We start from the raw sequence: 14,807 nt of genomic DNA on the forward strand, positions 1-14,807 counted from the left end.
CTGCACGTCACCTGGTTCCATCCCATATCTCACCCCTCCCCCTACTTTCTCAGTCCTGATCCAGGGAAAGAGTAACTATTCCTTGACCTCCACAGATGCTGCCTGATCCACTGAGTTCCTACTACAGTTTACTTTTAACTCTAGTCTGATCCCTGGTTCCCACCCCCCCCCCCCCCCACCAACAAGCCAAAAACTGACTCTTTAACAAGGCTCCTTTATCACCAAAGAAGAGATCAGCACTGGCTTATGCTCAGTGTTTTTTAATCAGTCCTGTTCTCTATTACTTCTCAAATAATTTTAGTTTGTTATTAATATTCCATCACTGAGAATATCAAGACAACTGTAATTAAGAGTTTAATTATTAATTATAGAGGATAGACAGCTTATGTAAATAGTAATGTATCATAGGGGAAATCAAGTATAATAGCCAGCTAGTGGATTAGTTGCCTTTAAGTACAATGATGAGCTGTGGAGTTAGAGCTTGGCTCTTCTGTCTGAATCCTACAGCCGTAGCATTGTGCAGCATAGATCAGAATGTTTGGTCCATCAACCCATTCAGAATCAGAATCAGGTGTACCACCACTGACTTCAGTCATGACAGTTGTTGTGTTGTGGCATCAGTACAGTGCAGGCCCAATAAATTTCCACAAGTTACTGAAAAATAAACAAATAAAGGGTGCAAAGGAGGAATAGTGAGATAGTGTTCATGGACCGTTCAGATACCCGATGGCAGAGGGGAAGAAGCTGTTCCTAAAACATTGAGTGTGTGGCTTCAGGCTCCTGTATCTCCTCTCTAAGAGAAGAGGGCATGTCCTGGATGGTGATAGTGGCCCCCTCTTGGGAACATGAGCTTGATGGTGGGGAGGCTTGTGTCCGTGATGAGGCTGGCAGAGCCTACAACCCTCTGCAGCCTTGTGTGATCCTCCGTATTGGAGCCTCTGTACCAGACAGTGATGCAACCGAAGAGAATGCTCTCCGTTGTACATCTAGAGTCTCTGGTGACTTACCAAATCTCCGCAAACTCCTAATGAAGTACAGCTGCTGGCGCACCTTCTTCGCAATTGCATCAATATGGTGGGAGGCATTGATCGTGGCTTTTTCATAGAAACATAGAAAACCTACAGCCCTTCGGCCCACAAAGCTGTGCTGAACATGTCCCTAACTTAGAACTACCTAGGCTTTACCCATAGCCTGCTATTTTTCTAAGTTCCATGTAGCCATCCAGGAGTCTCTTAAAGGACCCTATTGTTTCCGCCTCCACCACCTCTGACAGCCCATTCCGTGCACTCACCATTCTCTGCATAAAAAAACTTGCCCCTGACATCTCCTCTGTACCTACTTCCAAGCCCTTAAAACTGTGCTCTCTCGTGCTAGCCAGTTCAGCCCTAGGGAAAAGCCTCTGACTATCCACACGATCAATGCCTCTCATTATCTTATACACCTCTATCAGGTCACCTCTCATCCTCCATCGCTCCAAGGAGAAAAGGCCGAGTTCACTCAACCTATTCTCATAAGGCATTCTCCCCAATCCAGGCAACATCCTTGTAAATCTCCTCTGCACCCTTTCTATGGTTTCCACATCCTTCCTGTAGTGAGGCAACCAGAACTGAGCACAGTACTCCAAGTGGGGTCTGACCAGGGCCCTATATAGCTGCACCATTACCTCTCAGCTCTTAAACTCAGGGCTGAAATGACTAACACAAGGGGCCATAGTTTTAATGTGCTTGGAAGTAGGTACAAGGGGGTTGTCAGAGGTAAATTTTTCACACAGAGAGTGGCAGGTGTGTGGAATGCACTGCCAGTGACGGTGGTGGAGGCAGATACAATAAGGTCTTTTAAGAGACTCTTATATAAGTAAATGGTGCTTAGAAAAATAGAGGATTATGCAGTAGGGAAATTCTAGGCAGCTTCTAGAGTAGGTTACATGGTCGGCACAACATTGTGGGCCGAAGTGCCTGTAATGTGCTGTAGATTTCTATGTTCAGTATTCTAAACAGAATAGAATTAATGAAAGACCAAGATGCCAATGTGGTATTGGTATCTCCACATACACCACATAAACTTAGTACCTGAGTCTAAAGGGGAGGTTAGATATTCATTCACACAATCCCTATGGGTAATACAACTGTGCTTTTAGCAATCAGGCAGAGTAATGTAAAACAATTTTGTGTATACTTGTAGGTGTTTTTGCACTCATTGGGAAATTTATCAAGTCAAGTCAAATCGAGTTTATCGTTCTAGGTGCTGAAGTACAGATTTGGCATAAAAATGTGCATGCAGTTTCACTAGAGGCTTGTAGGCGCATACATACACATTGTATATTCATCACACAGAGAGAGAAAAATAAACTGTGCAAAAACTAGATCTTACAGCAAAGAGGGAGGTACAATCACAGACATCTCCATGGCAGTACAAGAAGTGGCCATTACTGAAGCAGGATTAGGGTTGTGCAGGTCTGTACAAGGATCTGATATTAGTAAGAAAGTAGCTGTTCCTGATCCTGACATGGATATTTTAAATCATGAAGGGTATAGATGGGGTGGACAGGGAGAAGTTGTTCACATTGCTGGAGGGGTCAAGAATTAGGCAACACAGAATGAAAATGGTTGACTAAAAAAAAACAAGTGGCACGAGATAATTTTTTTCACTTATCAAGTTGGCAGGGTGTGGAGTGCATTGTCTGCAGTGAGGGGGAGCAAGGGGCAATTGTAATGTTGGAAAGGGAGCTGGGCAGTTGTCTGAAAAGTTGAGGTACTTTGGAGTGAGGGAAAGGAGTGGGAATAGCTACACTGCTCCTGCAGTGGACTCAATGGGCCAGATTGCCTTCTTCCACATTCTCCACCCTGAAGGGCAGATAGTGTCTAATGCCACCTCTCTCTCGTGGTCACTGCTCTGCTCCTGCTGAGATCAGATCACTCAGCATAGAAGCTTGCCCTGTCTGTGCAGCACAAAGCCACATTTGGGAAACAAGCCTTGTCAACCCGAGTGGGATCCCAAACTGTAAAAGTATCGCCAAGATTCACAGGCTGGAATTTTCACAGAATTGGGTCACTGGCGTATAAAATGAAAACATTTTAAAAAAATATTGAAGTGAGCCAGTGAGGAAATAATTAAATGGCTGCAAAACAGAAAAGTAAAATGCCAACTGGCTCGTCCTGGTGGATGTTGAACTTCTTCTCAAGTTTATTTTGATTGATTTTCCTCCAGTTTTGCATTGGCACCTTACGATGGAAGTTGTCCATGTCACCAAGGTAGCAATGCCACAACTGCCAAAGAATTGCTGCCTTCTTGTTCTGACTGACAGATACTGGAATGGTTCTACATGTTCTGAAAAACCAAGCCAGGAGGTCCTGGCAGGAAAGAAGCGGGCAACCTCTTCACCTTTGGAATTTGGGTTTTGTACCAGGACATGACCGTCGAGGGGGAGCCTTCTCTGGTCGCTGTCCACAGTCCACAGGATGGAAGTTCTTCGGCTGTTAGTGCTAAGCAGACGTTCCGTTCCAGCTATTCCACTCAGTAAGATGGAAATGGAAGTCTAGAGAAGAATGCTTGAGAGTGTCATTGAGAAAGCAATGGCCTGATACAAACATGAGGGATCGGACCACCGACACAGGGACAACCCTCAGGTCACGCAATGGTCTCAGTATCTCAGCTGTCTCTGTCTCATTCAGCGAATGCCTATGGGGAGAGTTTAGTTAGGCAGTGCCGGTGTTTTAAATTGTAGGTCTTCATTTGATGCCAGTGAGTGAAGTTAACTTGAAATCATCTGCAAAGTCCCATCAATGAACAAAGTGCAAGGGCAGAGATACAGCGCGCTAACAGGCCCTTCCGGCCCAAAGAGCCCAGTTACGCCCATGTGACCAATTAACCTACTAACCAGTACGTCTTTGGACTGTGGGAGGAAACCGGAGCACCTGGAGGAAATCCACACCATCACAGGGAGAACGTACAAACTCCTTACAGACAGCAACGGGAATTGAACCCGGGTCACTGGTGCTATAATATTTTTACACTACTGCCACACGACTTTGCCGCCCCGGTGTAGTCTTCCAGTGTAGCCCACAGTGACAGGCCCCATTTCCTTCACCAGGAATAATAGTGTAGAGTCGGCGGATGCTGGAAATCCAGAGCAACACATACAAAATGCTGAAGGAACTCAGCAGGCCAGGCAGCATCAATGGAAATTAATAAACAGTCGACGCTTTGGGCCGAGATCCTTCCTCAGGACTGAGAAGGAAGGGGGATAATGCCAGAATAAAATGGTGGGGGGGAGGGGGCAGAGGCTAGCTGGCAGGTGATAGGTGAAGCCAGGTGGATGAGAAAGGTCAAGTGCTGGAGAAGAAGGAATCTGATAGGAGAGGAGTGTGAGCCATAGGAGAAAGGGAAGGAGGAGGGGACCAAGGGGGAAGTGATAGGCAGGTGTGAAGAGGTAAAAGGTCAAAGTGCAAAATAGAGGAAGCGGAGGGGTGGGGGGGGGGGTGGTTACCAGGAGGAGAAATTGATATTTGTGCCATCAGGTTAGAGTGTCTCGTTTTGTTCAGAGTGTCAAGGAGAAGGTTCACCAGGTTGGTTCCAGAAATGAGGGGGTTAGCCTCTGAGGAGAGATCGACTTACCTGAGACTATACTCACTGGAACGCAAAAGAGCGAGAGGGGACCTTATAGAAACATATAAAATGATGAAAGGGATAGATTAGGAAGGAGGCAAGAACGTTGTTTCCACTGTCAGGAGCCCAGGGAAAAGTCTCAGTCTTAATGATAGCACAGTAATGGGTCAGCAGCCACTGTACTAAGGTGAGAAATGACAAATTAATGATACCCAAAAATGAATTTCAATGAATAAAAATGATGTCAAGACTTCAGTATAAATAGGCCTCGATTGTTAATGCTGATTGATAACTTGGTTGAATTTAATATCCGGTGCTTCCGATATTCCCTCTTCTACGTCGATGAGACCCAATGTAGATTGGAGGACCACTTTGGCGAGCACCTTTGCACCATCCACAACAAGCAGGACTACCCGATGGCCAACCGTTTCAATTCCAATCCCACAGCCATTCTGATATGCTGGGTTGTGGCCTCCTCTACAGCCACAGGTTGGAAGATCAACACCTCATATCTTGTCTGGGTATCCCCTAACTTGTTGACACGAACACTGATTTCTCTAACATCTGGTAATTTTCCCTTTCCTCCCCCCCCATCTTCTTCCATTCCCCACACTGACTCCCCTCTTAATTCTTCTCTTCTCACCTGCCCACCGCCTCCTCCTCTTTCTCTAATGGTCCACTTTCCTCTCCTATCAGATTCCTTCTTCTCCAGCCCTTTAGTCCTTCCATCTAGTGCGTCTTGGCTTCTCACTTCATACCTCTCCATCCACCTGGTTTCACCTATCACCTTCTAACTCGTACTCCTTCACCTCCTCCTACCTCCTTATTTTGGCTTCTCCCCCCTTCCTTTCCAGTCGCGATGATGGGTCCAAAACGTTGACTTCCATTCTTTTCCATGGATGCTGCCTGGCCTGCTGAGTTCCTCCAGTATTTTGTGTGTGTTGCTTTGGATTTCCAGCGTCTGCAGAATCTCGTGTTTATTTTTCATTTAATATTTCTGTCATTACTTTTGGTTGGTTGGAGTTATCAATTATCATTGCTGGAGAATGAAATACTTACCAACACCTTATCCATAATAAAAATAAAAGCAAGGAGTTGAGAGATAAGCATCATAGATTCATTCTTACTTTAAGCGGGTGCACATGTAGGACATGGTGCTGTAATGATTTTCATGTACTTTTACTTTTAATCCATAATTAATTATATAAGTAATAAAGAATGCTTAATCAAACAATGTCTTTGCAATATTACTCAAACATTAAATACACAATATATTCCTCCTCACTTAGCTATAAACTCCAACTCAATATAGAGTGCATCTAACTCAAATATGTAACATATTGCTCTCTAGTTTTATATATATATACACACGCACATACATACATAGTATGCTATATAATATAACTACAATACAGACATCCACAGCACAGTAAAATTTATATAGTTCCATTCAGACCTAAAGATCCAATTACTGTGCAGCATTTCTTACTCATGTGGGATAACATCTTTCCTGACAGGGGAAGTCACTCTGCTTGGCAGGTGAGACTTGTGGTTGTGAAACAATTTCAGGTTCTTGGGCCTCCTCCATGAAGGTTGTACGAGTTGGCTCTGGGTCTGCAGGAAGTGGTTTTGACAGTTCTGGACATTTCAAAGATGCTTTTGGCATCTTCTGGGTGTGTTGGCTTTCCAAACAACTTATGACAAGCTGCTTAATACATCAAGGAGAGTGCTCTCTTTTGTAAATTTTCCCGGTATTTCCCTTTTCCAAGGGTAAATGGGACAATCCATCAGCATTCCCATGATTAATTGTCCTCTTGAATTCGACCTTGTAATTGTGTCCTCTGAGAAACAGAGCCCATCTGTGTATTCATGCTGCTGCTGTTAGTGGAACACCCTTCTGTGGATTGAAAATGGACACCAGTGGTTGATGATCAGTAATGAGGATAAACTCTCTCCCATACAAGTGCTGGTTGAAACATTTTACACCTGAAACCAGACTCAAAGCCTTTCTGTCGATCTGTGCATAATTTTACTCTGCCGCGGTAAGGGAACGTGATGCAAAGCACATGGTGTGTTCTCTTCCATCACCCATAACCTGTGACCTGACTGCACATATACCATAAAGCAAGGCATCACAAGCAAGCTTCACTGGACGATATGGATCATAATGTGTGAAAACAGTGTTTGACGTCACCATTTCCTTTACCTTTTGGAAAGCTACCCCACACAGTTTTGTTGCATTGCCATTTCTTCCCGATCTGTAGTAATGAGTTCATCTCAGGCAGGTAGGTGGAGATGAGCCCATGGCCAGATTAGCCACGGTCTTATTGAATGACAGAGCGGGCTCGATGGGCCAGATGGCCGACTCCTGCTCCTATTTCTTATGTTCAAGGAAGGGAGCACAGTAGCCGGGTTCGGCAGGGAAGTGTTATAGTAATAGACAAATGCGAAGAAAGACCGCAACTGTGACGTGTCCTTTGGCCTTGGGGTTTCCACCGCTGCTTGAATTTTCTCAGAACACTTGTGTAATGCTTGTGCGTCAGTGGTGTGGCCACGGTAAGTAATACTTGGTTTAAAGAATTCACACTTGTTGCGTTGTGCACTAAGCCCATAATCTTCTAATGTTTTTAACACTGTCTTGAGATTTTGGAGATGTTCCTTGTCATCCTGACCAGTAACAGTGATGTCATCCAAGTAACACTGAGCTCCTGGCTTGCTGCACCTGGTCCATAGCTTTCTGTCAGTTAACAGATGCAGATGCTACTCCAAAACTAAGCCTATTATAGTGATAAAGTTTGTTGAATGCCCACAAGATGGCCTTTTAGAGCAGTTTGTCATTGACTCTACTAGGGATCAGCTATATTGGATTGGATGTTAAGTAATAAACCGGAGGTGATCAGGGAGCTTAAGGTAAAAGAACTCTTAGGAGACAGTGATCACAATATGATTGAGTTCAACTTGAAATTTGATAGGGAAAAAGTAAAGTCCGACGTAGCAGTATTTCAGTGGAGTAAGGGAAATTACAGTGGTATGAGAGAGGAGTTGGTCAAAGTAAATTGGAAGGAGCTGCTGGCAGGGATGTCAGCAGATCAGAAATGGGGTGCATTTCTGGGAAAAATGAGGAAGGTGCAGGACATATATATTCCAAAAATGAAGAAATACTCAAATAGCAAAACAGTATAACTGAGGCCGACAAGGGAAGTCAAGGGTAATGTAAAAGCAAGAGTGAGGGCATACAACAAAGCAAAAAATAGCAGGAAGATAGAGGATTGGGAAGCTTTTAAAAGCTCTACAGAGAGCAACTAAAAGAATCATTAGGAGGGAGAAGATGAAACATGAAAGCGAGCTAGCAAACAGTATCAAAGTGGAGAGTAAAAGCTTTCTCAAGTATGTAAAAAAGAAAAGAAATTTGAGAGTGGATATAGGACTGCTAGAAAATGAGGCTGGAGAAATAACAGGGACAAGGAGATGGCTGATGAACTAAATGAGCATTCTGCATCAGTCTTCACTGTGGAAGACACTAGCACATCTGCAGTGTGCCAGATGTTGAAGGGTATGAGGGAAGAAAAATGAGTGCAGCTACTATTTCAAGGGAGAAAGGGTACACAAGTCACCCGGACCAGATGAACTGCATTTTAGGGTTCCGAAAGAGGTTGCAGTAGAGTTTGTGGAGCCATTAGTAATGATCTTTCAAAAATTATTGGATTCTGGCATGGTGCAAATGTCACTCTATTCTTTAAGAAAGGAGGAAGCCAGCAGAAAGGAAACTATAGACCAGTTAGCCTGACCTCAGTGGTTGGGAGGATGTTGGAGTCAATTGTTAAGCATGAAGTGATGAAGTGCTTGGTGACACAGGGCAAGATAGCACAAAGTCAGCATGGTTTCCTAAAGGGAAAATCTTCCCTGACAAACTTGTTGGAATTATTTGAAGAGATTACAAGCAGGATAGATAAAGGGAATGTAGTGGATGTTGTATATTTGGACTTTCAGAAGGCCTTTGACAAGGTGCCACACATGAGGCTGCTTACCAAGTTAAGAGTCCATGGTATTACAGGAAAGTTACTGGCATGGTTAGAGCATTGTTTAATTGGCAGGAGGCAGCGAGTGAGACTAAAAGGATCCTTTTCTGGTTGGCTGCCAGTGACTAGTGGTGTTCTGCGGGGGTCAATGTTGGGACTGTTCCTTTTTATGATGTAGAAATGAAGATAGGTGGAGGGGCAGGTAGTGTTGAGGAAATAGGTAGGACTTAGCCAGATTAAGAGAATGAGCAGGAAAGTGGCAAATGAAATACAATGTTGAAAAATGTATGGTCATTCACTTTGGTAGTAGAAATAAATGTGTAGACTATTTTCTAAACGGGGAGAAAATCCAAAAATCTGAGATGCAAAGGGACTTGGGAGTCTTTGTGCAGAACACCCTAAAAGTTAACTTGCATTTCAAGAGGTCTAGAATACAAGAGCAGGGATTTGATGCTGAGGCTTTATAAAGCACTGGTGAGGCCTCATCTTGAGTATTGTGAACAGTTTTGGTCTCCTCATCTAAGAAAAGATGTGCTGACATTGGAGAGGTTTCAGAGGCGGTTCATAAGGATGATTCCAGGAATGAAAGGGTTATCATATGAGGGTACATCCTCAGGATAGAGGGGTGTCCATTTAAAACAGAGATACGGAGAAATTTCTTTAGCCAGAGGGTGGTGAGCTTGTGGAATCTGTTACCACAGGCAGCTATGGAGGCCAGGTTGTTGGGTGTCTTTAAGGAAGAGCTTGATTGGACACAGCATCAAAGGTTACAGGGAGTGGGGCTGAGGAGGGGGAAGGGATCAGCCATGATTGAATGGTGGAGCCAACACAAAGGGTCAAATAGCCTAATTCTGCTCCTGTGTTTTATGTTCTTATGGTCTAAGGCTTTTGCGAGTGTTTATGGTGAGAAACATTTTAGTCTCTGCTTTCATTTTCATTTATTGGTAGGCCTCAGCGAAGTCCACTTTGCTGAAGTGCCTTCATCTGGAAAGATTTGCAAATCTATCCTCTATCCTGGGCAGGGGGTATTGATCTATTTTCATACTGGGCTGATGGTGACTTTAAAATCAACACAGATCCTGACAGACCCATTCTTCTTGGCTGCTGGGGCCACTGGTGTTGCCCACGGGCTCCACTCAACCTCGGAAAGAATTCCTTCAGCCTCCATGATGTTTAGTTCACTGGCTACTTTGTCATGGTTGGTATAAGGAACAGGATGAACTTTGTAAAATTTGGGTGTGGCATTTTCATTTAGCACTATTTTTCCCTTGATATGTTTAAGCTTTCCAATGCCATCCTTGAATGCTGATGTGGCATCATCCAGTACCTTTCTTAATTTGCTTGCAATTGACTCTATTGCAGGGGACGTGGCATCAAATTTTAGATGGATCTCCAATGAAGTTGTAGTTGTCTCAGCCAATCACAGCCCCACAATGCTGGGCCTCCTATTTTTACCATATACAAGGTGGTTTATTGATTGTTGTATTTCATTGTTACAAATGTCATTCCCACAGGAGTTATCTGTTCTCCAGTGTAAGTTCTTAGTTGGTTATCTGCAGGCTTCAGTTCAGTATCTTTCAAAATGCCATTCAAACTCATTTTGTGGAATGAAACAGCTGAGTCAGTGTCCAATTCCATTTTAATTAATTTGCCATTTACTTCTGGTGTAAGCCATACTGATTGCCACCTGTTAGTTTCACATTGTAAATCCCAAGGCTGCACAGTCCCGTGTCACTCTCAACATTATCAGATTTTTCAACAACAGTATGCAGATTAGTGTTCTTTCTGAAACTGCAACTTGACTTTTTACCTCCCCTGTGCAGTCCATTTATGTCTGTTCAACATGCTCTTTGTATGTCCTCTACTTTGTTGTATTTTCTGCAAGTTTTGCCTTTAAACCTGCATTGGTCTGGTGTATGTGAGCCTCTGCCACAATGGTAACACAAGTTGTTCGGCCAGGCACGTTTCTGTTTAGACATTGCAATTTTGGTCACACTGACTTTCATTCCTGACTGCAATTCAATTGCATCTCTGCTGTTTCAATTGATACAGCAATTTCAACTGTTTTTAAATGCGAATCATGCTTCAGTTCAGAACTGTGTTTGAATATTTTCTTGTTAAATTCCACAAACTAAACAATCTCACAGTGCTTCATTAAGCCCATCACTAAATTGACAATGCTCAGACAATCTTTTCAATTCGGCCATGTACACTGAAATCGACCCCCCTTCCTTTTGATGTCACAACCATGAATTCGGCCATTGCGCTCGTGAATATGCACATGTCAGCTAATTATTACTCGTTGTGATAGTATTTAACTCCATTCATTCCATCGTAGTATTTGTCGAGACTTGGACACAGCTATGCTTCGCTATCTGCACTCCACCTTGCAAGGGAAATTGGACTGTCGCATCAGCTGACTCGGAGGACTAGCGGTATTCGTTTTATTCTTAGTTGTTCTTTTCAGCCGCAGTGTGCAGGCTTGGTTTTCCATTTGAAAGTTTTAGTCAAAGGCCCAGTTTGTCCTAGCGTCTATTGGTTTCTTTTTCCCTTTAGCATTGTTCACATTAAAGTCTGTGATCTATTGACCTGCTTCAGTCTCTCTTGCTCTGCATTTGGGCCATATCTGAACCTGGTGACATTTGATTCCACTTATGAAACCTAAAGCATTCTGTAATCAATAATGGTTTTGATTCTAAATGTTCATGCATTATTTTCACAATGTTCACAAAGCTCATTACAGCTGGTTTCGTTAAAGCAGTTAAACTTCTAAGCAAACAGTATGATTTTAAATCTAATGCACTCAGCAAAACTGGTACTTGCTTTTCATTGGCTACTTCATTTGCTTAAAAAAACCTGTTCAATTTGCTCAGTATACAATAGCCAGTTATCCCTTCTGCAATCAAATGTGTCTATCTTTTTGATGTAGCCAACCATCTCTGCTTTTTTAAATTTATGATTATTATGACTGGGTACTCACTGTTTATGAACCCATGAATTTGTCCATTTTCTGCCTTCGTTTTAACTCAACTGAGCTATGCTGTATTTTTTTACTCAAACATTCCTTGCTACACTTTTTTTTTTAACTTGAACAACTTGCTGTGCTTCAAAAGGTCATCTCGGGTTCATTTAAAACTTCGTTGTTGCCACTATTATGTCTTGTGGTAACTCCAAAACGTAAAACCAAGAAGCCAGGAGATGCATGTCTTACTTTCATTTCTACTTCAAAGCGAGGCACACGCATATGACGTGCTGGCCTAATGATGTATGCCATTCACATACTTTTACATATAATCCATAATGAATTATGTAAACAAGCAAGAATGCTTAATCAAACAAAATATTTGCAACATTACTCAAATATTAAACACGCAATTGCAGGTTGTGGAATTGGTTCAGTGTACTGCTGCCACAAAACAACAAATTTCAGGACATACACTCAGCGGCCATTTTATTAGCTACACCTGCTCATGAATGCAAATATCCAACCATCTGGCAGCAAGTCAATGCATAAAATCATTCAGACAGAATCAGGAGGTTCAGTTGTCGTTCAGACCAAACATCAGAACAGGGAAGAAATGTAATCCAAGTGACTTTGGCAGTGAAATGTTTGTTGGTGCCAGGCGAGCAGTTTGAATATCTTAGAAACTGCTGTTCTCCTGGGATTTTAAAGCACAACAGTGCCTAGAGTAGAGGTTCCCAACCTTTTTATGCCATGGACCCCTACCATTAACCAAGGGGTCTGTGAACCTCAGGTTGGGAACCCCCACTCTCAAGTTTACTGAGAATGATGCAAAAAAATCCAGTGAGCGGCAGCTCTGTAGTCAAAAGTGCCTTGTTATTGAGAGACGTCAGCAGAGAATATCCAGACCGGTTCAAGCTGACACGTGACTCAAATAACCGCGTGTTGCAAGAGTGGTGTGCAGAAGGGTATCTCTGAACACACAACACATCAGACCTTGAAGTGGACAGGCTACAGGAGCAGAAGACCACTCACTGGCCACTTTATTAGGTACGGGAGGTACGCTGAGTGAATGTCAGTGAAAATAAATTGATTCTGCTTCCGATTCACCAGAATCCATTTAGTCACTGGTCAATCATGAGTCTTCTTGAAACCAACAAAAAGGAGGCTTTCTCTTCGGGTGTGGGAGGCAGCACCATATCTACTGTGGTTTTTAATTACATTCAAGGTCACTGTTTCCTTCATCAAACAAAATAATCTCGAGAAATATAATGATGTTTCTGGGCTGGCGTGTTGTTCGCAAATTCTCTGAGATGCTTGTGTAGCTAGAAATACTTTTCTCCAAGCAATGTGCTCCACCAAGTGGCTGTTCAATTTTAATATCTCTTCCTGGGTCTCAGGTCACCCTCACCCTCGCAGTGAGGGACAGGTTGTGTCTGAAGGAGGAGCCACCAGTTCACAGTATAACAGGAGATCCTGGGAGCAGCAGAGCCTCAGTGGGCCAAACTGTCTCCTGTGATGGTCGACAGGGTATGGAATGATATTTTGTGTGAGAGGAAGTGAGACTGTGTTTCAGGATCCTTTCCCAAAATCTGATCATTGAAATCTATAAGGAAATGCGTTGTTTGCATCAATGACCAACACAGTCCGAGGACGTGCTGGGGGAGCCCGCAGGCATCGCTTTGTTTCGGGCGCCAACATTGGATGCCCACAACCCGCTCACCCTCACTAACAGTCTTTGGAATGTTACAGGAAGTGGGAGTACCGAGAGGAAGCCCACACGAACAAGGGGAGAACATACAGACTTGCTTACGGAGAGCAGCAGGAATTGAATGCTGACTGCCTGTGCTATGCAAGCTGTGCACCATGAAACCACCTTTGTAAACAGCCAATGTCAGACCAGGATACCCGTCGAATCTCATCCAGCCACTCACACACACATTTAGATTGTCCCTGATGCTCAGACACACTCAGTCTGCGTCCAACACTAGCGCACACCCCAGTAATAAAGACGGTCCAATGTCAGTGTCCTCTCCCAACATTCCCCACTGGGCAGACCGCATTGTTTCCATGCCAGATACCAAAAGATGTGACCTGCTCTGAACCCTGTCATGGCAAGGGATTACCAGGCGGACACAGAGAAAAGTTCAATTGCATTCTCAAAGCCTCTGGATAGAAGAGAATTATCCCCCATTGATCACCTGGGATCCATGACCTAATACCACTCAAGATGGAGAAGGTATCCAGATGGAGGAGGTGGTTTAGGATATCACTGAGAAGCAAATTTATTTGTTAGGATCACACATAAGCAATAAAAGGAAGATGCTATACCATCTCACAAATGACCCACCCGTATATCCCCACATACCTCACCCCTCACCCTGTGGCTGAATCGGAGATGAGGAGAGAGGTCCCACTGTGGCCCCACCGCCACGTTAGAACCCACAGGACTGGAATAGAAACCGGCCATCCCTGATCCCAAGGGACTGGGGAAAGAAGGGAGTAACTGTTCCATGTGACACAGTGACACCCAGTGGTTGATCCGAGTAATGCAAGGAGGTAACAGGGACAAGGGATTCTGCAGATACTGGAAATCTTGAGCAACACAAACAAAATGCTGGAGGATTGTGAAGAAAATTCTACTAGGCCATGCAATCCCCTTCAATTCTGTGACAATTCTACAATTCTATAATGAACTAAACAGCTTGTTTGGCAAGTCAGACAGAATCTATGGAAGGGAATAAGCAGTCAAAGTTTCAGGCAAAGGCACTTCATCAGGACTGGACTGAGGACTGATGGCTAAGAGTCAACTGTAGATGTTGCCTCATAAACACAGGCCAAAACGCCTCTTCAGGATTGGTGCCCGACTTGCGGAGTTCCTCCAGATAATCCAGCTGTTTTCTGTTAGACTGCTCCTCATCCCATACTCTTGCTGGGCAGGATTGGAACAGTGATGCCTCAGCCAGCATTTGTTACCCATCTCCAAAAGTCTCAAAGTGTTGCACTTGAATTGAGACCAAACACCCATCTTTAGGAAGGATGTCAAGGTGTTCGAAAAGATGGTTAAAGATTTATACAGAACGATGAGGGATGAGATATCAGTGGAGTGAAAAAGGAGAATGTGGGGATAGTCTCTTTAGAAGAACAAAGAAGTTTGAGGTAGAGGTCTTCAAGACCATGAATGAGAATAATTCCTTTTTTTAAGGACGCACAGAGTACAG

Source organism: Hemitrygon akajei, chromosome 7 (genome assembly GCF_048418815.1).
Source record: "Hemitrygon akajei chromosome 7, sHemAka1.3, whole genome shotgun sequence".
In the NCBI taxonomy this organism is placed as follows: domain Eukaryota; kingdom Metazoa; phylum Chordata; class Chondrichthyes; order Myliobatiformes; family Dasyatidae; genus Hemitrygon; species Hemitrygon akajei.